We start from the raw sequence: 25,034 nt of genomic DNA, 5'->3' as shown, positions 1-25,034 counted from the left end.
TGCACGGGATCCACCCCTCAGGAATCCATGATGAGAACAATGGATAAAGTCAATAACTTGTTCATAAATTGTATCATACACCAATCTTTCTTGACACTTTCCTGTGATGGATAATAGTGAGATACCTCTGTAATGCTCTACCGGCTCTCGGTCTCCGTCCTTGTGAATGGGAGTAATATTTGCATGTTTCCATAATTTAGGAACTTCACTCATCTCAAAAGACAAATTATAGAGCATACACTGAATGGTACTGCAGACATAAATTCCGTCTCCTTCAACAGGCGGGCTGGGATTTTGTCTACCCCAGAGGACTTACTGCCATGAATTTTTTGCAATATTGAACTTCATTTGTGGTACATGACACAGAGTCTGTATATTGATTAGGACATTGGTCATTCTGAATGTCATGCAACAAAATAGAAGGAGCACCAGAACTTTCTTTGCAAAAGACAGAATGAAAATGAATATTATGCAAATTAGCCTCTTCCTGTGGCTGAGTTGCTGTAATACCATTATAATACCATTATAACTGCATTATAACTCTGCTCTTGATAAAATAATCAGCTGAAACAAATCATCCGTCCAACAACATGGACGTTTTGTCTGCCACACTGAGTCTAGAGCACACTGTTTGATCGACAACTGATGGGGAGCAAATAACGCGACAACCCTTAAATAAAAAAAAACCTTGCGAGGGTGCTTATGCGAGGGAGGGCGCTTATTAGAGCATGCGCGCTTATTCGAGGAAATGTGGTGTCTTCTATCTTATGCCCTACTCATTACTCACTTTAGATGGTGGTGCAGACAACTTTTTCCTGGCGCACTTCATAGCGCTGATCTCACAGGAAACCTTTCCACATGGCTTTTTTGCTGCCTTCCTGACGCATTTATCATAATCTGCATGGCATGGATCCTGTGAGAAAGTTTATAGGAAAGCTTCAATTCGTTAAATTTTCATTCGTGGTATTTTCTTGAGACAAGAGGACGCCTTTTGTCAAAAAGACTTGTAAACGTTTGGATCTTAGAAAAGTAAAGGAAGTTAAAAATGACGTCTTTGTTTTAAGTCTCACTATTTGAATTTTCAGTTTGTGAATGTTCTGCATCCCCCCCCCGGATTACTGAAGTAATAATAAAGGGAAACAATAAAAGAGCTGAGCTTACCTGGGGTCCTGGAAAGTTCATTTGCATTTCTGCCCAAGCCACTGAAGTACCGAGGATCAGAAGAAGTAGCTGATGACTCATCTTGAGTTCTATACCCAGTTGACTGATTCGTAAGGCATGTGTCTATCACCGTCAGCCCAGGTTCGTCACTATATAATCCTCCCAAACAGGATATTTCATTTCCATTGACAAAAGCTAGAACAAAAGAGATATTTGCGCAAACGTTCTGTTTTCCCCCGAAATCTCGTTATTCTAAACTTCGTAGCCCATTTGGCCGCACTGTGGTGATCTTATATCGGCAACACCACTACTAGGTACCAAACACCCTTCTATCTTAGGTAAGTAGTTTCCACACCTGTATTTCAAAACTTTTGACATGGACCCGCAGAAGAAAAATCTACTTTTCGGCTGAGAAGACATTTGTTTCAGTGAGTATTGATCAAGACAAAGAGCAAGAGCTAAATCTTTGATTGAAATGTAACTAGCATTGTGATTTAAAATTATATTAATGGTAATTCGAACAACTGGTCAGTAATAAAGACCTTTATCACCGTCTTTCTCAATTTGAGGCTTTTGGTTCCCTTAGTGGAGAATAATTTAACACGTACCAGCTTAATATCATTTTCACAGTTATGGAAAGAACGGCTAAAAGAATATGAGAAATAACGCCTTCACAAAGTTTTTCTGTTTGGCCAAGTACTGTTTGAACAAAAAGTTAGAATTTCGTGTTTTGGTTTCAGTGGAAGAAGGAAAACAAGAAAAAACGGGGAAAAAACTTGCGTAGCAGCGAAAGGAATCTACTTTTAACGTGTTAACAATCTTCCACAAAAGACTTTTGCATGTAACGCACGATCCGGTCGGATAAAAAGACAGCCCAAATAAGAGAAGGTCGTGGAAAGTCAGTAAAAAAATGAATTAAAAATCGATCGAAACTCAAAATCGAATATATTTATAATTGTTGCCTCTCCTATTCATTCATTGAAATTGCATCCCTGAGGACATTAAAGTGGGTTCGAAAGGGGAAGATATTATCATGTAAAATGAAAGAGATCTTGAATTGCCTCTTGGCGATAAAAAAAGAAGTGTTTATGAAGCGGAACAGTCCAAGTATGGGCTCGATTTTCTTTAACGTCTCAGCTTATTACACGTTATCACTACTACGATCTTTTAAAGGACTCAATTTGTAAAACCATAGTTACCAGGTAAAGCATAAGTGATTAACTGGACAACAATTATACCATCTCTGATTCAAGCTTATAATCAAGCATTGTTATAAATACACACACCAAATATGTATTATCCCTCTAAAGAACTTTAACCTTTCAGTGACATTTCCCTTTTCTTTTTGAGAAGGAGGGGTTTGAAAATTCAGAGGTGATGGCCAGACTGAATAAGCTTTAACGAAAAGCCGAGTGTCGAGGTTCTTTATGCTTGACATAAGCGTTTGATTTTCTCTTTACTTTTCTAGCTGATAATAACCTTCGTTTGCTGTGAATTGTAGGCTCCGTCGAGGTACAGACGGAGGTCTAGTTGAAAGGAAGAACAAGTAAACAAGTAACGTAACAATAAAAAATACATTTCTCTTTTCAGTTTTGAAGTGTGTTTACTGTTTCCTTGGTAGCTTGGAAGATTTGAAAGAAAGTTATGTAGCTCATGCAAGGCCTTTACCCATGTCGGCAAAATCCGTGGCGATGGAGGTGAATAGAAAAGAAAACTTTGCATAAGATTGCTCATTAGAATCTCAACTGAACCTAGGTAGATGTGAGAGCTTTATGTTAATATACTTTTGACCTAAGCGTTTGATTCTCCTGTCGGCGAGTTCTGGCTGATCAATATGAACCAGCCCTGAACCACGCTCTATAGCAAGCAATTTAGATCAGGGTGGAAGGATTACTACTTCTAGCTATTCTGGACGAAACACAAACGAGAAAAGAAAACCTTTATCTCCCAATCAAACGGATACGTGTTTTCTAGCCCATGTTTCCTTCATTCAAGCTCTATTGACAAAGCCAGTAAAAACTACGATCGAAAAAATAAAACAATGTTTATTACATGCAACTGTAGTCCTTGTATCTATTCAACGTCTTTGGTCGTACTAGTTAGGGGTTTAGTGCGGTCCTTTACATTCCAGACAAGTATGGAAACATCATCATCGAATAGTTAAATATCATCTAAAATATTAAGAGTATAAAGCAATCAAATCGTTTCAAACTTGTGTAAAGTACAAGGTCCTAATTAACTTTTACCTCTATAACTATAAAAATAAAATATATACATAAAATGTTTTTTTGTATAGTTGTGAATTCTAAAACAACAACTTTTGATTTTATCATTAAGATTACATCCTCATTAAATTTTGGTCTATTCCACTAGACTGGAAAAGAGATTACACTCTCAAAACAACTATGTTGCTCATACAATAATTTCGTACCAAAAGTATATTGAAGAGTACTGCCGAACTCTGCTCTTTAAAAAATCACCAGCTGAGAAAAAAATATGTTAGAGTACGAGCTCTGCGTTTTGAAACATATTAAAATAGTATTTACAATGCTTAAAGTGGTCTCAGGGAATAAACAAGGTAACCAAGAAGAGGAGCATTTTCAATTTAACACCTACATAGTACTTTTCAAGACTACTATCAAAAAATATCATCTGCTATAAAAATTACAAAATATCGTATTACACAAAAGGCGATAAGTAACAAGAGGAGCCTATCCGAGCTTTATGTCTCTGACTCAGTGGAACGGGAAAGTATCAGGTCTCCTCTAACTTCCCAGTCAGTGCCAGCTATTGCTTCAGACAAACACTGTTTGCCCGCGTCTGTTACCATCCAATCTCCTTCGAGGTTTAAGCTCTTTAGTTTGCATTTGGTATCAGTTAAGGCTTTGCACAAGTAGTTTATTCCTTCATCTCCTATTTCACTGATGTCTAGGCTCGTTGATGCACAGTTCTCGTTAGTTAAAGTTCTAGCTAAGGGCATTATCCTTTCTACTAACTTTTTAAGCTGGTTAAAGTGCAGTTAGTGCTGATCAGTGCGTCACACAAGTGTTTTAATCCTTCACTTCCAAAGCAATTCTCACTGGCGTTCAAACTGGTTAACTTGCCTTTAACACTGGCGAGTATGTTACACAACTGCAACAGTCCGTCATCTGGTAAGCTGGTTATATCGCAGTTAACACTGGTCAGCGAGTTACACAAGTGCATTATTTCTTTCTCTCCTAACGCACTGTCACTGACATTCAAACTGGTTAACTTGCAATGCACACTGGTCAGCGCGTTACACAAGTGCATTATTTCTTTCTCTCCTAACGCACTGTCACTGACATTCAAACTGGTTAACTTGCAATGCACACTGGTCAGCGCGTTACACAAGTGCATTATTTCTTTCTCTCCTAACGCACTGTCACTGACATTCAAACTGGTTAACTTGCAATGCACACTGGTCTGCGCGTTACACAAGTGCATCATTCCATCGCCTCTTAACCAACTGTGACTGACGTTCAAACTGGTCAGCTTGCAATTCACACTGGTCAGCGCGTTACACAAGTGCATTATTTCTTTCTCTCCTAACGCACTGTCACTGACATTCTAACTGGTTAACTTGCAATACACACTAGTCAGTGCGTTACACAAGTGCATCATTCCTTCGCATCTTAACAAACTGTCACTGACGTTCAAACTGGTCAGCTTGCAATTCACACTGGTCAGCGCGTTACACAAGTGCATTATTCCTTTATCTCCCAACACACTCTTTCAACATTCAAACTGATCAGTTTGCAATTCACACTGGTCAGCGCGTTACAGAAGTACATTACTCATTTGTCTCCTAACTCACAGTCACTGACGTTTAAACTGGTCAGCTGGCAATATTCGCACTGGTTAGCGCGTTAAATAAGTGCATCATTTCTTTGTCTCCTAACCTATTGCGAATGACGCTTAACCTGATTAAATCGCAGTCCCTACTGATCATCGCCTCACACAGGTGTTTTAATCCTCTTTGTAGACCATTGTAATACAGGGTCAAGCTGTAAAGTTCACCCTGGATAAGAGCTGTTCTTAAGTTCTTCAAACCTTCATCAGATATCCGACTCCCAAAAGGATTAATCTGGTTACTTTCCAGTCTTTGTTCGTGATTGCTTTACACAATGTTACCCAATCAGGGTCGTGCTCTCTTGGCCATGCTTTCAATGTGCCTGACTTCAAACTGTATAACGATGAACTAAAAACCTCCTCGTCCTCGTCCTCGTCTGCGTACAACTCCAAGTATACATCCAACATTTCATCAAACCACTCCTCTGGTAGTTTATCTGAAGGGTGTTCATCCGTAAACAGCAGCACCATCTGCCATGCACCTTCTCTGATGTGAAAAGTAAGGAGTGTTTTCAATTTGTATACATCCATTCCTTCTCGTAATTCTTTCACGATACTAAGCGATTGGAGTACTAGAAGATTAAGGAAAGAATCATTAATATTTTACTACAAAATATTGATGCGAATAAAAGCGTCTTTGCATTTTTTGGTCTCAAAACTGACAAACCGAAAACCTACCTTTACAATTTGGAAAAGAAAAGAATTCTGAGTCTCAGTGTTTGGAATTATTCTTGAATCATTGAAAGTCAAAGGAAACCAGACAGTATAAACGATAAATTTTGTACCATACCAACAATGTTAAGTCAAGCCCCTTTTGTTTTTCTTTGGCAAAAATTAAAGTCTAAAAAATTTCAGCAAATTTTACACACGAAGTTGTAAACCATGGCCATTAAGATTAATTCCAACGTATTATTTCCTCAATGGAAATCTAGAAATCTAGAGTCCAAATGCCTGCTACAGATGTTGATGTAGTTCTTCTTTCTTCTCGCGGGCCCGTATCCTTGGCCGTGCAGCTTTTAATGCCCCTGCTCGCTCAGCCGCACACGACACTTATGAAGAGGTTTGTTTGTAAATCATTTTTTATTACTCGGGCTTCCGTCGGAAAGCCCAAGTCTGAAAATGCAAGCCGTTTTGGTCGCCAAAACGGGGCTCATGGTCCCGTGCGTTCCTTGCGTAAACCACGGAAACTGGGATGAGAGTGAAACAACTTGTGTTCTCGTGGGCTCGCTCTTAGTAAACAACGGTAATTCGCAGATTGCTGTGTTTTGTGAAGACCGCTTTGCAAAGATTCCTGTGTTATAAGCTCATCCCACATGTAAACGCACGGGCTGTTCGTGGTAGGCCCACGCTAAATGACGTCGAGTGTTTTCGGAATAGGCCGTTCCACGAACTTCATTGCTTGAAAGCTAACCAACAGTGGAAAGTTCATACTAGTTCTCACGAGATAACAAATGAACCATATGTGTGGGTTCAAACTACGAAAATACTGGCTTAAACTGTGACGGACGATTTAACAACAAACTATGATCCTCAGACGAACACCTCACTCGCTGAAAAAATCAAGAATGTTCTTGAACACAACTTCGAAGGTGGCGCCAACAACAGGATACTGACAGAAGCAACTTAAATAGTAAGGTTAAATAATTTATATTTATCTTATTAGACGTTTTGTTGTGTGGTATCGCTGAGTATTTTTACGAGTTGTACCGTATTTTGACAAGCCCGAAGGGCGAGTCAAAATACAAATAACGAGTAAAACTACTCTGCGATACTACACAACAAAACGACTAATAAGTTATTTATTATCCAACACGCCAAACTGTTATTTCAGTGCGGGCGAACTTCATGGATATTCATTAGTTTACGGGGGATGCTTGACAGAAGTATGCGAAGCTGAACGGAATTGGCGCGTTGTCGTGTTGCTGTTTCTATTTTCTTCAATAAATGAAGAAATTTCCAGGTCGTGTAGCTATTTTTCTACGTTCGATTCATCTCATAAACTTGGATGTATATTTTCCAGCCATTCTGACTCTTCGTCGTCGGAAATATGACTCAAATTATCCGCCATTTTTTTCGTAACTACGAGAAAACCTGTTTAACCGGTACTGTAGAGTGCATATACCGCGTGATATTTGTACTCGTCTATGGCGTTATTTGTACTCTACGAAGTGTAGTTGGATAATAAATAAGCTTAGCTCTTCCGTTGAAGATCCTGTTTCTGTTACTGGTTTTTATTGGGTTCAATACTTGTAAAGTACGATTTGGTATTTCGTACATAATCACTATTAACAATTGGTTCATGCGTTAGCGTGCGTTCACCGAGACTTGAAGCACGTGGGAAGTTCGGAGAGCACGAAAGATGCCTAAGAGTTGCTCGAGGCGCAGGCGAGAGCAACTCTAGCTTCCTGAGTGCTCTCCAAACTTCCCAAGTGCTTCAAGACTTGATGAACGCACAGCTGACACATAAACCTTTCAACACGGTAGTTTAAGGCAGACATTCCCTCTCCTACGCTTCAATGCGTTGTTTATTTTGTTTATTTCACTTTCTCTGAGTTCTTTCTAGAGAGTTAAAAAAATCCATTCCCAAAGAAAAAGTAGGCAGATCTTCATCGGCTTGTTCGAAGTCACTCGCAAGAAAAAAATTTCTTCGCGAGGCATTTGTTTGCTGAACTCCCCAGCGTGCACAAGGCGAAATTAAGGCACGCTCGCGCAATTGAATTTGATTACACGAGTTTATTACATCCATTTTAAAATCACTGGTGGTCCCTGTAATCTGATTGGCTCTAATTGGGTGCGATTTATTCACGAATCGCACCATTTTTTGCTCTAAATTGCATCATTTTCCGCTTGATTGAGTTTTTGACACATGATGTCAGTCTTTCTGTTTTGCATATAAAATAAGATGTAAAAGCGTTTCCGGTTCCTCTTTTTATTTAAAAACCGGCTCAGTACTGCATCAATAAAATATTTGAATAGACCAAGTCCTGTATTTGGGCGATTTCAAAATGGATGTAATAAATTGGTAATTGAACCTCGTGTCGTACAATTTTGGTCGGAGATCATGTGATTTCAAATAGAACGAGCACTGCGCGCTCGTTCGATTTTGAAATCACGCGTATGATTTTAGCCCAAATTGCACTCCACTCAGTTCAATTACCATTATTTACAAGCTATGATATAATTGCACTCGTGTTTAGTGCGAACGCCATGGCTTTAAACACGAAGGCGCGCTATAAAAAGAGCCTTAGGTCCCACTGGACCATTTGTCAATCAACCGTCGTGTGATGTAGAGCTCTTATTAGAGTCAAGTCAGCTTGAGCTACAGCTACTCCAAAGCGGTGAACAGCGGGCGCATTCCTCAAAATTGTTTTATGTTTTCATCACGATACAAGAATTTTAGAGATTTGTATTTCCTTTCTCCAATGGAAACTGTCTTTATTTGTGGCGGTAAATTTGAGATCGAAGTAGGTGGTTTGCACGTTACCTCATGCCTCCCCGCTGGTGGAAGTAAAACAATAGATATCTCATTAGCTCCTTTTGTTCGTCTACCAGCATTTGAATTTGACCCGCACGCGTCAACGGTGAGTGACAAATGAGCCTTGGTCTTCCCAGGGAAGACTTCCTTCTATAGCGCGCTTTCAGGTTTAAAAGAAGCCCGAGTGAACGCTCTTCTAGCGTCTAGTTTCTTTAAGAACGGGCATTACACCGCGAAGGTCATTTGATAATAGTATAAATATACCAGGTCTACAGAAAAGGAACAAACCCAACACAAGATCACAAATCAAGATTAAAAAAATCCCTTGACTATTACAAAAACTCAGCATTTCTCTGTAATCTTACGAGAGAATAAAAATAACTGAATATATGTTTGAAAGCCAATTAAAACTCAGTGTCAGTTATTTTAACCACATTAAGTACCTCGCTTGCGTAAGCCAAGTTTAGCTGACTCATTGAATATGTAGCTGACATAGCCCTATAGTCCCTCGAGTAAACTGACATCAAACTTCGCCAGTCCTGATCTATGGTGTTCTCTAATGCTATTATGGAGGAAATCAAAAAGAACACAAACAATTTCAATACTTTAGGTCATAATCTAAGATCTGAAAAATTATTGAGAAAAATTAAGGAACTACTCTTGAAGAGAAAGTAAGCATCAATGTGGCCATTATCTGTGACAGAACACGAATACATGGCTACGATAAAGGACATACAAAAGCACAAACTATTTCAGTACTTAGGGTCACATTGTCAGTTCAGAGGAGTTATTGAAAAAGTAAGAAACTACGGCTTATAGTCAACGTAAGCGTAATTGTAGTCATTAACTGAGACAGATCACGGAAAAACTTAAGGTAAAATTTACATTGCCAAAGATACCGCCAACATCTTATCTGATACAATGAAATATATGAAGTTCATATATTTTGAACTGCGGTATGAGATACGTATGATGCACGATCCTCGCAGTAGATAGCGCTATTTAGTATATACTAAAACAGTGGATAGCGTTAAAGGCGCGCTCTGATTGGCTAGTCGAACTCCGAATATCCTTTGCTATTTACCTCTGAGCAACTCGAGAAAAAGTGACGTGCCGGTTTGCATCCGTGACAAGCGAAGAAATCACTCAAATAACAACGAAGCAGTCCCTGAAAACACAGAGAAAGCGACTAAATTTGGTTTGGCTGTGTTTAAAGGTAATGGTAACCGGGAGTTTATCGATAAAAACCAATGAAAAAGGTTTTGTTAACAAATTCAAATTAATCTTGCGTAACCTCACTTGTTTACTTGAAAATCAAAGTTGAATAGTATTTTTTACAGAATGGTTTCAAATACAAAAAGAGTTTGCAACACCATTTGAAGAAATGTCGCCACCAGAGCTAAACAAAATGTCTTCAGAAATTTTATCTGTCAGCGAAAAAACGACACGGCAGTTTTTACAACAAAAAATCACTTACCGCGATCCGAGCCGCGTTGGATCGTTACGCGCGGGAAAATGTTGAAATGTTGGAATCGTATGAATTAAGATCAATATTTTGGTGGTGTATATTATCTCACTGTTTTAGTATATACTAAAACAACTATTCACCTCAGTGTCGGTGGTTAGCGGTGGATATTTACCTCGCCGCTTCGCGGCTCGGTAAATATCCACCACTAACCACCTCCACTTCGGTGAACAGTTGTTAATTATGCAATAGCGAAAATCAGAAGTGACACTGAGAGTACTTATGAACTGAAGACCGAACACCAACCGGAGACTGAAGACCTAAGACCCATAACGGAAATATCAGGCGCTGCACTTTATGAGATGTTGAAATAAACGTTATCACGGATAGGGTCCCTGTCCGCAGACAAAGTTGGGATCAAACTACAAAACGAAGAGGTTCACGAAAACGCTTTTCCAGGCCGCGAAATACATGATGTCGCACGCCACGCTTCGAGTAACGTTAAAATAGACGTTATCAATTGGGTCTTCGGTTTGTAGAAAAAGCTGGGTTGAACTATACAGAACAAATACCTCATGTTCGCCTGAACGCTTTGGCGCCTAAATACATCATGTAGATAGGTGTTCGTTTTGAAGAACCCTGTAAGGACGTGTTGTGCACGTTTATACAACAAAGCATAACGAACGATATCATATGTTTTGCGGCCCAACTACGTGTTTTGGCAAAGGTTTTCGTTTTGTGGTTTGGGCCTACTTTGCTACAAAACCACGACCACATCAAAAAAATATGCGTTATCGACCAATCGGAAAGTTAAAATGGCTGGATATTAGCCGAGTTCTTTTTTGCGTTTTTGTGGACCTAAACGAAGTCGGGGTACATAACAAAAAAAATAAACGAGGTTAATATCTAGCAATCTTGACCGCACAAGTTGGCTAATAAAGAATTTCTTAAAAAGCAAAAATATTTCGCCTGACAAGAGTAAAAAGTTACTTGTTTATTTCAAGAGCCCGGTGGGAAGAAAAAAGCACTGTTGCAGCACTATACAGAGAGTCATTTATGTTTTCTTTGCTTTGACTGTCTTCTGCCACTTTTTGCAAGTACATCGCCGATATTGCCCAAAAATCGCGAACTTGGCAATTCTCTTCTTGCGCGGGATCAAAGCGAACGATCCCGAGCGGGCAAGATGGATGGGCCCATTATGGGCCCATCTCGCCTGTTCGGGTAGCCAATCAGAACTTAGGATTTGCTTCATATTGCCCACAGGCGCTGCCAGTGATACAGTAACGTGTGTTACAACGCCTCACAAAATGTAGTAGCGATGTATCATGAGTAAGATGTCTTCTCCATGTTGTGTTTTTCATTAATAGACACCCCTGGCATCAGCTGCCGGCAAATCACTGAAATGACTCGCAAGCTATGCGAGCCAGAAATCCCTAGTCCCAGTACAAAGGCTGGTCGCAAGCTACCTAAACAAAAATATACGCCAACCAACTGGAGTGCATTTTGTGCTAACCGATGTCTTATTTAGGCTAACTGGAATGACTCGTCGGTTCGCACTTTGCAAAGACCCGAATCATGTTTTGGGTCAATCTGACTATGGTCGGCCTTTCGGTTTCGAATAACCTAAATGTCACAAGTAAAATCACTGTCGTCATTGATTAGATGTGTCTGATTTATTAGGCGTAACTAAGTCTTTTGCTAAACCCAATTTACGTTATTTGATGTTGGTTGGAAGGATGAGAAAAGAGACAGGTTTTAATACTTCTCATTGACATTTTGCATATTCAATTGTGCCCTGCCTGGTATCTCCCTGTACCTTATTGGGTTTACGGAGCACGCAGGCACCCGGCTCTATTTGCAAGATTTTTTGTTGCACACGTTATTAGAAGATTTTTTGTACATCATTGGTATGAGCACATCACATCACTTCAAAGTCCGTGAAAAGTCAGAGAATTTTACCTTTAGGTCGCAGCAAAGTTTTATTAGAATTTTTGCATCGAAAAGGCAATTTTTTTTCAAAAGTATATCTTTATTTTTGTTGAATCACGGCTACAATACTCATCCCGCGGGGTCAGTGGAAATCGCCAGAGTCAGGGTATTTCTTTTCACTCCGGTAACCAGGAGAGAGAATTTTCAAGAAGCTGCTAAATAGTACTTTTAAGACTATTAACAGAGAAGATCATCTGCTATTAAAATAAAGCAAACATATTGACAACTTATTCATTCGTCAATAGTTCATGTAAAATGTTTAAACTTTTGTCTTTCAAGAAGACAAACTTTAAGATATTCATTAACCAGTGAGAGTCGTTTAAAAGATCGACAACTGATGAAAAGTCGCTGACGTCACATAACCTACCAAACCGTCGTTTAGCTAAGAAACAAACGTTCAAAAATAATTCTATCCTTAATAACAAAGAAATTAATATTATTACATGACAAACCAGATAGTAAACAGGAGGAGCCTCTGACTAATTGGGACGAAAAAGTACCAGGCCTCCTCTGACTAATTGGGACGGGAAAGTACCAGGCCTCCTCTAAATTCCCAGTCAGTGCCAATTATCGCTTCAGACAAACACTGTTTTCCCACGTCTGTTACCTTCCAGTTGCCTCGGAGGCCTAAGCTTCTCAGTTTGCAGTTGGTATCGGTGATGGCTCTGCACAAGTACTTAATTCCTTCATCTCCTATTTTATTGTAACAGACGTCTAAGCTCGTTAATATACAGTTCTTGTTCGCTGAGGTTCTAGCTAAGTCTTTTAATACTATATCCCCTAATCTGTTACGACCGACATTTAAGCTGGTTAAGTTGCAGTTGCTGCTTGTCAGAAATGTAAACAAGTACATTAACCCTTTATCCCCTAAGCCATCGTCACTTGCACTGAAGCTGGTTAACTTGCAGTTCACACTCGTTACCGCCTTACACAAGAGCATCACTTCTTTGTCTCCTAACGCACAGTCACTGACGTTTAAGCTGGTTAACTTGCAGTTTACACTGGTTAGCGCCTTACACACGAGCATCACTTCTTTGTCTCCTAACGCACAGTCACTGACGTTTAAGCTGGTTAACTTGCAGTTTACACTGGTTAGCGCCTTACACAAGAGCATCACTTCTTTGTCTCCTAACGCACAGTCACTGACGTTTAAGCTAGTTAGCTTGCAGTTTACACTGGTTAGCGCCTTGCACAAGTGCATCATTTCTTTGCCTCGGCCTAACCTATTGTCACTGACGTTTAAGCTACTTAACTTGCAGTTAACACTGGTTAGCGCGTTACACAAGTGCATTATTCCTTCATTTCGCAACCAATTGTTACTGACGTTTAAGCTGGTTAAATTGCAGTCCCTACTGATCAACGCTTCACACAGGTGTTTCAATTCTTGATGTTCTAAACCACTGTCACTCAGGATCAAGCTGTTTAGGTCACTCTGAGTAAGAGCTGTACTCAAGTTCTTCACGCCTTCATCAGATATCCGACTCCTGGAGAGGATTAATCTGGTTACATTCCAGTCCCTGTTGGTGAACGCTTTACACATTGTTGCCAAATTAGGGTCGTATTTTGTTGGCCACGCCCTCAATATGCCTGACGTTGAACTGTATAAATGTTGAATCCTTTCGTCCTCGTCCCACACTTTATGATACCAGCCCCTTGGCAGTTTACGTTAGGAAAGCTCATCCATAAACAGCAGCACCACTCGCCAAGCTCCTTCTCTGATGTGAATATGAATAGTTAAGAATTTTTTCAGTTCGTATTCATCCATTGCTTCTCGTAATTCCGTCAAGGCACGAGGCGATTGGAGTACTTAGGGATTAAAACAAAAGAAATATTTATCTTTCACTTGAAAACATAACTGAAAAAAGAAACTCTTTTATGTTTAAAAACTAATAAAAACCGTCGGTTGTTCAATACCTCGCCTACGTATGCCAAGTTTAGCTGACTCAGTTAATAAGTAGCTGACATAGCTCTGGAATTCCTCGGGTAAACTGACATCAAACTTCGCCAGTCCTGATCTAATGGTCGAATACATAGTATCTATGATAAAGGACATAAAAAAGTAAAACTATTTCAGTCACATTCTCAGATCAAAGAAACTGTTATAAAAATATGGAACTTCTATTAAAGACAAAGTTATCACAAACTAGGACAAAGCACCATGGACACGCCTTATGTCAAATTTACATTTGTCGTTCAAAGATAACACCGACATGTCATGACATGAATCAGTACTACTGTTGGCAAAGTTCATAGCCTCTGGTGGTGCAATGTGGTTACTGTGACCTTAAGGTGACTTCAACAAAGGCTCCGTAAACATATCAAACTCACGGGGTACAAACAGTCTCTTACTGAATTTCGTGACCACGCCCACTTCATCGGCCCACTCAAATCGAGTGCGATTTTTGGATGTTATATCATCTTGCCGACTCTCTGTATAAAAAGTTCACAATGTACCACCGAAATATTGAACTATAATATCATGGCTTTCCATTTTGTGTATTTTCGTACTACAAAGTAAAGTTTTTCCCTCGTCATTTTCACCTTTTCTCGAGCTGGTCCGTCAAAATTAAGAAGGTGTTCGTGGTCAAAACAAGACCGAGCAAGGAGTCTTGGGCGATATCTCTCTTACGCAAGCGCAACTTGAAAATGTACCGCCAAAATCAAAGAGAGGAACGAATTTCCTTTGTTTTGATATGTAAATTGTCGAACAAGGAGCAGATTGAACCTCGTCAAATGGCTAGTCAAAACAGCCACACTTTCCTCCTTTTCTCGTTTCCTGTTTTATAAGCGTGAAAGCAGTGGGAGAAGAATCGGGTAGCTCGGAAAGCGCTTCATCATCGTTTACTTACGAGATAAACAAGTAAGATTTGTAAAGTTATTTTCCGAAAGAGTCGGAATAAGTACATTTTTTTCAGGTTAGATTGCTGTTTTACCCTAAACGACGTCCAATAAATTTTTGTTGCAGCCTACTAATCTATACAATTTCGAAGGAAAATATTCAGATGCTTCACCGTCCCCGAAGGGAGTTCTGTCCTGGTCTACCGGTTCACAAGGGAATTACCATTGTTTTTTCTTTGTTTAGGAGTTATCGGTTAGCTATTGTGTATCGTTTAGTCTTTTGTATTGGCTCTTGTGAACCGGTACACGAGGACAGAACCCCGAAGGGTCTCCACTCATCGAAGCGTGTACTGTAGCCAATGTAGTGAATTTTCAGTCTTTTGTTGGGTTTGTCAACCTCCGTGACTTCAATATCATACAATTTTGTATCTTTTCTCTGTGAAATGACCTTTTTAACAGGGGTGTATGCTGAGTATTCGTTGCAGAATCGCTTTGGTTCTCTTATCTCTCTCTTAGGCCTGTCCGCCATTTTGAAAATTTGCTCAGGAGGGCATCTGGGTTAGCAGCCGCGCCAGGCTGGAACCGACAAAAACAAATGTCCATCGCAGTGGGGAAACAGTTTGATATGGTTCGACAGACAAAATTAGAGTTACCAACTGCATTTGAACACCGTGTACTAAATTTAGGAAGACATGATGCTTGCGGAGCCTTCCACACATAGAGGGGTGTAAATAGTTACAATAATTAAAAATGCCTGACCAATTTCATAAAATGCTGGAGTTGTATCCAAGATTCACTACAGTACTATTCGGTGTGTAGCAGTATTACATGCCCTTGACGAGCGTGCAAATCCAAAGCACTACAAGTGCAAACCACGCAAACGTAACGCGCGTAACACGTAACAGTACCTCGTAGCAGAAGTTGAGAGTTTCTAGGACCAGGATTAGCTCATCCCAAGACGAAAATTATTTTTTAACAAACACTAAGAAGAATTTTACTTGTCCCTGCTCTTTCTTTTTTCCTTTTTTTTTTTTTTTCTAATTTTTATTTTCTAATTCAATGGCGTGTTGTCTCCTTACTACACAACGGCTCGTGGCTGGGTTACCAGGATCTGCCATCCGGGAGAATAGTCTCCATCTAACCGCTGACCGCTGAGTGCCAAAAGAGGAACGTAACTGGTGTCTTAGGCCTCCAATGAGCATAGCAGGAGTTTAGTGGAAATGATAATTCGATAAAGAACTGGAAGTGTTTTACTATAATTATTTTCTCTTTAAATGTGCATTCCCTCACCTTCCATCCTTTCTTTCTGAAGTTTCTTGAGTTCTTTTAGTTCAAATTCAGTGGTGTGGAAAGCAAGGACAGGTGACGTATCTAACAAAAGAAGTAGAAAAGCAAATGGTTTAAATCATTTAAAAGCATTATTGGTTGATAATAAATAAATATAGCAGATAAAGGGTTATCTCAATGTCCTGAGAGTTAATAAAGGCAGATTTTTGCAATTTGCATGTACGACTTGAAAATATGAGAGCAATGTGCAAAATGTCCAGTTGCATTATATGTTAAACCATCATTCCATTCTATTCCATTTTCTGGTACTTTGGCCTCCAGTGTATAAAGTTATTTTGTTTATTACATATCTATTAATTACATATTGTTTCTCTCACTCGTTCGCTGCGCTCACTCGTGAGAGATACTTTCAGCACTCGAAGATAAAATTCGTATCCCCGCGTGGCCATGTAATATCCTCTATTTATACTCTATCTCCTAATCTATTACGACGTACGTTTAACCTGGTTAATGTGCAGTTACCGCTGGTCACAATTGTAAATATGGGCATTATTGCTTCATCCCCTAACCAATTGTGAGCAACGGTTAAGCTGGTTAATGTGCAGTTGGTGCTGATCAGTGCGTCACACAAGTGTTTCAATCCTTCAATTCCAAAGTGAATCCAACTGACGTTCAAACTGGTTAACTTGCAGTTAACACTGGTGAGCGCCTTAGACAAGTGCATCAGTCCTTCGTCTCCCAGCCGATTCACAGACGTTTAAGGTGGTTAACTTGCAGTTCACACTGGTCAGCGCCTCACACAGGTGTTTTATTCCTTGACTTTGTAAACCATTGTCAAACAGAGACAAGCTGTTAAGTTCATCCTGAGTAAGAGCTATACTCAAGTTCTTCAAACCTTCATCAGATATCCGACTCTTCGAAATGATCAATCTGGTTACTTTCCAGTCCCTGTCGGTGATCGCTTTACACAATGTTACCAAATCAGGGTTGTACTCTGTTGGCCACGCCCACAATATGCCTGACGTCGAACTGTATGACGGTGAACTAATCTTTTCCTCGTCCTCGTCCTCGTACCACATTTCATGATACAAGCCCCATGGTAGGTTATGTAAAGGAAGTTCATCCATAAACAGCAGCTCCACTTGCCATGCACCTTCTCTGATGTGAATGGTAAGGAATGCTTTCAATTCATATTCATCCATTGCTTCTCCTAATTCGTTCACGGTGCTAGGCCACTGTAGTACTGAAAGATTAAAGAAAATAATTATTAATCTTTTACTTGAAAATGTTACTGCAAATAAAAAACCGCCTTTACACTTTTTTAATTTCAAACCTGACATAAAAACCACGAAACGAGCAGCTTTAACATCAGTATTCTAGTACGTACTTATGGACCAAGTAGGATTGCATGTCCGTCCGGCTTGATCTTACTCAGTCAATCAGACTTTTTTCCATTACCGCCGCACTTCTCTCTCTCCTTTCCTCTCGCGGGGCCGTACCTTAAGCCGTGGAGCTTTTAATGCCCCTGCTCGCGCAAACGTACACGGCCCTCATGGCGGGGTTTGTTTCAGTTATAAATCATTTGTTTTCCTTGAAGAACGGGCATTAGACCGAGTAGTTCATTTCATTATTGTATAAATATACCAGGTCTTCAGAGAAAGAACAAACCCAACACAAGATCACAAATCTTGACTATTACACAAACCCAGCATTTCTCTGTATCTAACGACAGAATATAAATAACTGAAAATATGTTTGAAAACCAATAAAAACTGTTAAGTTATTTTAACCATATTAAGTACCTCGCCTGCGTATGACAAGTTTGTCTGGCTCATTTAATAAGTAGCTGACATAGCTCTGGAGTTCCTCAGGTAAATTGATATCAAACTCCACCAGTCCTGATCTAATGATCGGATACATGGTGTTCTTTAATGCTGTTATGAAGGACATAAAAAAAGCACAAACTGTTTCAGTACTTTAGGTCATATTCTCAGTTAGGAGAAATTATTGAAAAAATAAGGAACGTCTCTTGAAGACAAAGTAAGCCCCAATGTTGTCGTGAACAGTGACAGAACACCGCCAAGTTTAGGTTTAAACTTACATTTGACATACCAAGATACCACCAACATTTCATGTCTTTGATGATTTCTAACGCAGATCATTATTTGCGACAGCTCTTTGGTGCATGAGCTACACGAGGGTCTCCCTGGAGTGATGGCTCTTACGGCTAACAGTTTAAATTTTAGCCATTTTACGGCTAACGGTTAAAATTTTGGCCATTTTATGGCAAATGGTTAATTTCTTTCTTTTCTTCAGTGAACCCTTTTTTACCACTAACGGTTGAATTTTGTCACTACAGTACCGTACAATTCACACGCGTGCAAATCCCAAGCACCACACGCGGGCACCACGCAAACTGCGCGTAACATGTTACAGTACCTGAAGTTTGCATAAGTAGCAAAATTTGAAAGTTTTTAGGACCTGGATGAGCTTATCCTAACCAGCAAATTATTTTTTTAACAGGCACTAAGAAGAAATTCTCTTTTCCCTTGTCTTTTTCCTTTTGTTTTACTGTATTTCAGTATTTTCTAGTGCAATGGGAGATTGTCTCCTAGCCTAACTACATGAGAGCTGATGGCTAGGTTCCCAGGATTTGCTCTTCGTGAGGACAGTCCCCATCTAAGTGCTGGGTGCCAAAAGAAGAACGTAAATGATATCTTAGGTTACCAATGAGCATCGTAGTTGTAAATAATTACTGCAATAGAAGGAGAGATCATTCGATAAGGAACTGGAAATGTTTAACAGCAGTCTGCAATTTAAAAAATTGATGACAAAGTCATCAAAGCTCTTAAAATGTTGTGGACTCACATGGAGCAGCCGAGTGAGTCTGCAACAAACTTGACCGCTGTGATGACGAATATCGTTGTCGATAAGAGTACAGACCACGCTAAGCCACTGTCGATCTGTAACTTATCACAATATCAACTTCAAATAAAACGATTCTTTCATGCAGTGCGTGACACGTTGCGTAACACGTTGAGCAGCGTTGTCTGTACTATTATCAACGACGGCATATTGGTAGATTGCCAATATACTGCCAATTAATTGTGGTAAAAAAAAAAAGTTTTCTGACAATAGTTCTTGTCCAATGAGTGCCGGCGCGAGAATTTCTACAATTATTGTAAAAAATATCCTCTCTCTAAATGTGCGTTATCTATTCATCATCCGTTCTCTTTTTCTCCAGTTTCCTGAGTAGTTCCTCTAGTTCTTCTAGTTCTTCTTCAAAGGCGGAAAGAGGAAGAGGTGAACTGCCTCAGAGAAGAAGTAAACAGAAAAATGGTTTAAAACTTTGAACACCATTCTTGGTTGGTAGTATCATAGCATTATAACTTACATATGGAATAAATACACATTATCCGATGTTTTGCAAGTTGCATGCAGGGCTTGGAAATATAGGAGCGTTGAGCAAAATCAGTCTCGTCGTATTGTATGTTAACACGCTTCATAGTTCGTGGAATCAATCCTATGGATTGCAAAAGGTGTCCCAGAAAGACGAAAACTACACGCATAAAACCATATAGGAGTCCTTTTAAACAAACAAAAAAAAGCTTCACCCAAAGGTTTGTATCTGAAAAAATTCAAGCCTTTCAGTTTTAAATGGAGTAAACTAGAGCAACCATCTCTTTGCTTTACTTTCCATATTTTATTGCCCTGTTCAACAGAACCACTGTGCATGTTTTACTCGCCTTTCCATCTTTGTCTGGCAAGATTCATACATAGTTCTTTGAGTTCTTCCTCAAGATTAACAGTAAAGAGTTCATGCAGGGGAGGCAGAGTAAAAGGTACAACTAGGGGTATCGAACGATCTTTGCGAGCATTTGCGAGCATGCGAGCAGTATGTTTACTTTTGGGAACACGAGCAGTTGTCAAATTTTTTTTGCGAGCAGCGAGCACTTTAGAAAATACAGATGGCTAGGAGCAAGCACTTTAGAAAAATACAGATGGCGAGCAGCGAGCACTTCGAGTACTTCGTAAATTTTCCGCAAGCCGCAATCTTTCTTTTATTAATTGGATACGTCGTTTTGTGTCAAGTAATAGCTAATAATCTGGCTGACACTTCCAAAATAGAACGATAGGTGGAAAGCTAGGGCGGTTCAACCAGTCCCAGCATGCATCTTACAGCCAACTGTGCCCTATTTGACGCCAAATTACGTCACGTAGCTTCACGTGAGTCAGTCAGGGTGGACGCTCAAGAACTTCAAGAGCTGTCAAGGAGACGTACTAGATCCAAAGCCCGCGATCTAAAGTTTTCCAACTCTTTCTAACCCGACGCTAAAATGGATGGTATGTTCTTTCGTTATATAGTTATTATAAAATGTAAATAACGTGACATTCGGTTTAGGAAGCATTTTGGGTTTCGGTTTCGATAATCGGCAAACTGGTTTCCCGCTGATCGACTGAAAAAGATTCAACGCAATGAAACTTTAATTATTTGAGGGCTCCTAGAATCTAACCAATTACAGTCGTACAGATCTGACAAGCTAGAGAAGTAGCTCTGAAGGTCACATAGTACTGGTAATAGTAGTATTTCTCTAGATTACTTTCTACCCTCGCGGGTGCCTTCCTGCAGGGTTGGGGTAGGAGACGTTAATTTCCCACACACGAGATTACTGTGTGATGGATGTCCTCCCCTGGGGGGGGGGGGATGGATGGGATATTGGGCGCACTTAATTTGGAGCTTCGCTCTGTTGTGCGACCCTCACCATACCCTGGTGAGAAGAATTCTTACATTTCGTGTTTTCCCGCGACATGTGTTTCTAGACATGTCTCTCACTTTGGCTAGGCCTTTAATTTTTAATCAAAATGATGAAAGCAACATTTCAGTTAAGAATTTCCAGTAAAGCCCAAACGACCGAGGGTTGTTATTAATGTTGTTTTGTTTAATCGGGTTTCATATGCCACCGTTTGGCATCAGATTTTAATAGTTATTATTACTAGGGGCCAGGAAGCTTCCAAGGTTGAAAAAAACCGCAACTAAATGGGATCCGAGTACACTGTTTCAAAATATTATGACTCCGTCCACTTTATTTCCCACTGCACACTAAAAAATCCACCATGTCTACAAACCCTGATAATTTTGTCAAATAAATGGGAGTTTAGATCAACAAAGGTTCGCAAGTAATGTTGTCTTCACAGGAGATTATGTCACCTCCCGTTATGTCGAGCTTCCTATCAGAATTTCCTGGTAAATAGATCGTGTTGCAGTCTCGTTTTCTTGTTCAAGCGAAAGAAGGTTTGAGTCACTGAGTATAATGCCCGGGAAACTGGTCAAGGAAACAACAATTTTATTCAAGCAATGAAAGCGAATCTACTGAGGGAAAAAGCAAAACCAGTATTAACAGAAATGAAATCTTTTGGGTACTTGTTAATAACCTAAGAAACAAGTGAATAGATGAAGGATCACGTATTTGAACTGCGAAACTGTACCCCTCTCAAGCAGAAAGCCTGCGACAATGAAATATGATAAAGAATAAATCGATAAGCGAAATGCTTGTCATAGAGCTTCGTGCGTTTTTGCGATAATATACACACAGCGCCTCCAAAACAGTTGCGGGCTGAACTGTTGAAGAAAGACTGAAGCCGGAGGTAGCTAGGGATGTTTCAACCGTTTTGTTTTAACCATATCATAGCTGATTTATCGTTTATATATGAATAAAAAAAAATAACTACAAAGCAGGATTAACGAAATTTCGAGCAATCGAGCACATGTACGAGAATGCGAGCATGCGATAAGTTGCAAAAATTTTGCGAGCGCGAGCAAGTGGGCACCCGTGTAATTTTTGCGAGCAATCCCAGTAAAGACCAAATTTTGCGAGCACTTGGAAATTAAATGGGACCATTCGATACCCCTACAAGTGTGGGTTGGGTATATCTAAAAAATCCCTTCTTTAATTTCCACACCTGTGTTTCAAAATGAGGGAAACAACACTTTTATCATGGACCCGCAAAGGAAAAATCTACGTTTCGGCCGAGCAGATATTTTTTTCAATAAGTATTGATCAACACAGAGAGTAAGAGCCAAATCTTGGATTGAAAGAGAAATAGTACTGCGATTGAAAATTACTTCGAATAACTCGTTGGCAGTAAAGAAATTGATCTCTTAATTTTTGCTCTTTGGATCCCTTAGCGGAGAGTAATTCAACACGTGTTAGCTTAATATCGTTTTCACAGTCATGAAAAGAACGCCTGGCCAAAGATGAAAAATAATGCGTTTTACAATGTACATACAGTTTTTCTGTTTGGCCACGAAGAAATGTATAGTTAGAATTTCGTGTGTTGGTTTCATTGAAAGAAGTAAACAAGAGAAGACGGAAAAAATTAGAAGCGAGGATAGGAACCTACGCGTTAACGTGTTGACAAGCTTCCACAACAATCTCCTTGTGCTCTTTTGGTTTTACTTGAATTAAGCATGTAAACCACAATCTGGTCAGCTGAAAAGACAGCCCAAATAAAAGAAGATCAATGGAAGTCAATAAAAAAATCCAAAAATAGAAAAAATAAATAGAATTCTACATTTTTTCAGAATGTTGTCACCGCAAACAAAGAGTTTCTCAGCATCGAAAAATAAATAAATAAATCCAATAAACAAACAGAAAATAAAGAATAAAACCATACCAAAAAACGTGGCTGTAGTTTTACCTTAGCTCTTCAAATATTTTCAGGATATCGCGCATTTATTGGCCAGTTCAAAAAATTATCTTGCCCTTTAATGAGTGGCAAAAAAAAAAAAAAAAAGAAGTCACAACGAAAACATGAGATGCATGCAAGCGAGCGGCCAGTCACCTACAAATGCTCGGTGAATAAAGAGAACATTTGGCTGGTCGCTGCTTGACCTATCGAGCACTCTTACTTCACACTGAATTAAACATCAATCGAAACTTAAAATCGAACGTATTCATAGTTGTTGCCTCTCCTATTCATTCATTAAAATTGCACCAAAATGGCATAAAGTGGGTTCCGAAGGGGAAGACTCATTTGAAACGAAGAGATCTTGAATTGTCCCTGGCGATAAATAAAAGTGTTTATGAAGCGGAACAGTCCAAGCATGCGCTTGATTTATTGTCTCAGTTATATCGACCACCGACATGGCTAATTACACGTTGTTATCACTAATATGACCTTTTAAAGGACTCAATTGTAAAACTATACGTTACCAGGTAAAGCATAAGTGATCAACTGGACAGCAATTATACCAGCTCTGATTCAAGCTTATAATCAAACAATGTTATAAATACACACACCAAATATGTATTCTCCCTCTAAAGAACTTTAAACTTTCAGTGACATTTTCTTTTCCTTTTTGACAAGGAGGGGTTTAAAAATTCAGAAGTGATGGCCGGACTGAATAAGCTTTAACGATAAGCCGAGTATCGAAGTTGTTTATCCTTGAAGTAAGCGTTTGATTTTTCCTCTTGCTTTTCTGGCTGATAATACCCGGCTTCATTTGCCGTGAATTTTAGGCTCCATCGAGGTATAGACGGAGGTTTAGTTCAAAGGAAGAACGAGTAAACAAGTAACGTAACAAGAAAAAGTACATTTCTCTTTTCAGTTTTGAAGTGTGTTTACTGTTTCATTGGTAGCTCGGAATATTTGAAAGGAAGTTTTTAGCCCAAGGCTTTTGTTCATGTCGGAAAAATCCATGGCCATGGAGGTGAATAGAAAAGAAAACTTTGCATAAGGTTGCTCATTAGAATCTCAAAGCCAGGTACATGTGAGAACTTTATGTTAATATACTTTTTGACATAAGCGTTTGATTTTCCTATTGCCGAGTTCTGGCTGACAATATGAACCACCCCTGAACCACGCTCTTGAGCAAATAATTTAGAGTTTTACTTCTGATCAGGGAGGAACGATTACTGTCATTACTGCTTCTAGCTATTCTGGACGAAACACAAACGAAAAAAGAAAACCTTCGCGTCCCAATAAATAATAATAATAGTAAGGCTTTTATGAGCGCATTTAAGAATCTCAATGCGCTTATATGATACTAACAGTCAATAGTACCTACACTAACAAAAATAAAGTTAAATGAGATAAAAACCTATGTAGTGTTTCACAATACTAAAAATAAAATTTCCGGAATAGGAATGTTTTAAGGGCAGATTTAAAAGACGAAAGAGAAGATTAAACGGCTACGTGTTTTCTAGCCCATGTTTCCTTCATTCAGGCTGTATTGACAAATCCAGTAAAAACTAAGATCGAAAAAATAAAACAATGTTTATTACACTCAACTGTAGTCCTTATATCTATTCGATGTCCTTGGTCCTACTAGTTAGCGGTTTTGTGCGGTCCTTCACATTCAAGACAAGTATGAAAACATCTTAGATTGTTAACTATCATCTAAACTATTAAGAGTATAAAGCAATCAAAATGTTTCAAACTTGTTAAAAGCACAAGGTACTAAATAACTTTTATCTCTATATCTATAAAAAGTAAAATATATACGTAAAATGTTCTTTTGTATAATTGTGAATTTTAAAACAACTTTTGATTTTGTCATTAAGATTACACCCTCATCACATTCTGGTCTATTCCATCAGACTGGAAAAGAGATTACACTCTCAAAACAACTACGTTGCCCGTACAATAATTTCGTACCAAAAGTAACTTGAAGAGTACTTACGTATGATGCACGATCCTCGCAGTAGATAGCGCTATTTAAGCAATAGCGAAATTCAGACCTGAAAAAAATCAGGCCTGTACGGGACTCGAACCACTGACCTCTGCGATACTAGTGCAGCGCTCTAACCAATTGAGCTAACAAGCCAACTGAGAGCAGGCCGTTAAGTTGATTCGTAATGAACCCGTGAAAGTGATAAATGAGATAGAATAAATATATGAAAATCATATATTTTGAACTGCGGTATTTGATACGTATGATGCACGATC

General features: G+C 39.2%; 3 pseudogenes; all 3 read right to left on the bottom strand.

Annotated features, from left to right (window-relative positions):
• Window positions 1-3,421: 3,421 nt before the first annotated feature.
• Window positions 3,422-10,548, bottom strand: LOC148721593 (uncharacterized; annotated as a pseudogene).
• A 1,926-nt stretch (window positions 10,549-12,474) lies between these two features.
• On the bottom strand, window positions 12,475-16,351 carry LOC111346563 (uncharacterized; annotated as a pseudogene).
• Window positions 16,352-16,547: 196 nt separating this feature from the next.
• LOC148721592 (uncharacterized) lies at window positions 16,548-18,005 on the bottom strand (annotated as a pseudogene).
• Between the last annotated feature and the right edge of the window lie 7,029 nt (window positions 18,006-25,034).

This window comes from Stylophora pistillata, chromosome 10, assembly GCF_964205215.1.
Source record: "Stylophora pistillata chromosome 10, jaStyPist1.2, whole genome shotgun sequence".
Classification (NCBI taxonomy): domain Eukaryota; kingdom Metazoa; phylum Cnidaria; class Anthozoa; order Scleractinia; family Pocilloporidae; genus Stylophora; species Stylophora pistillata.
This window is presented reverse-complemented; position numbering and strand designations above follow the sequence as displayed.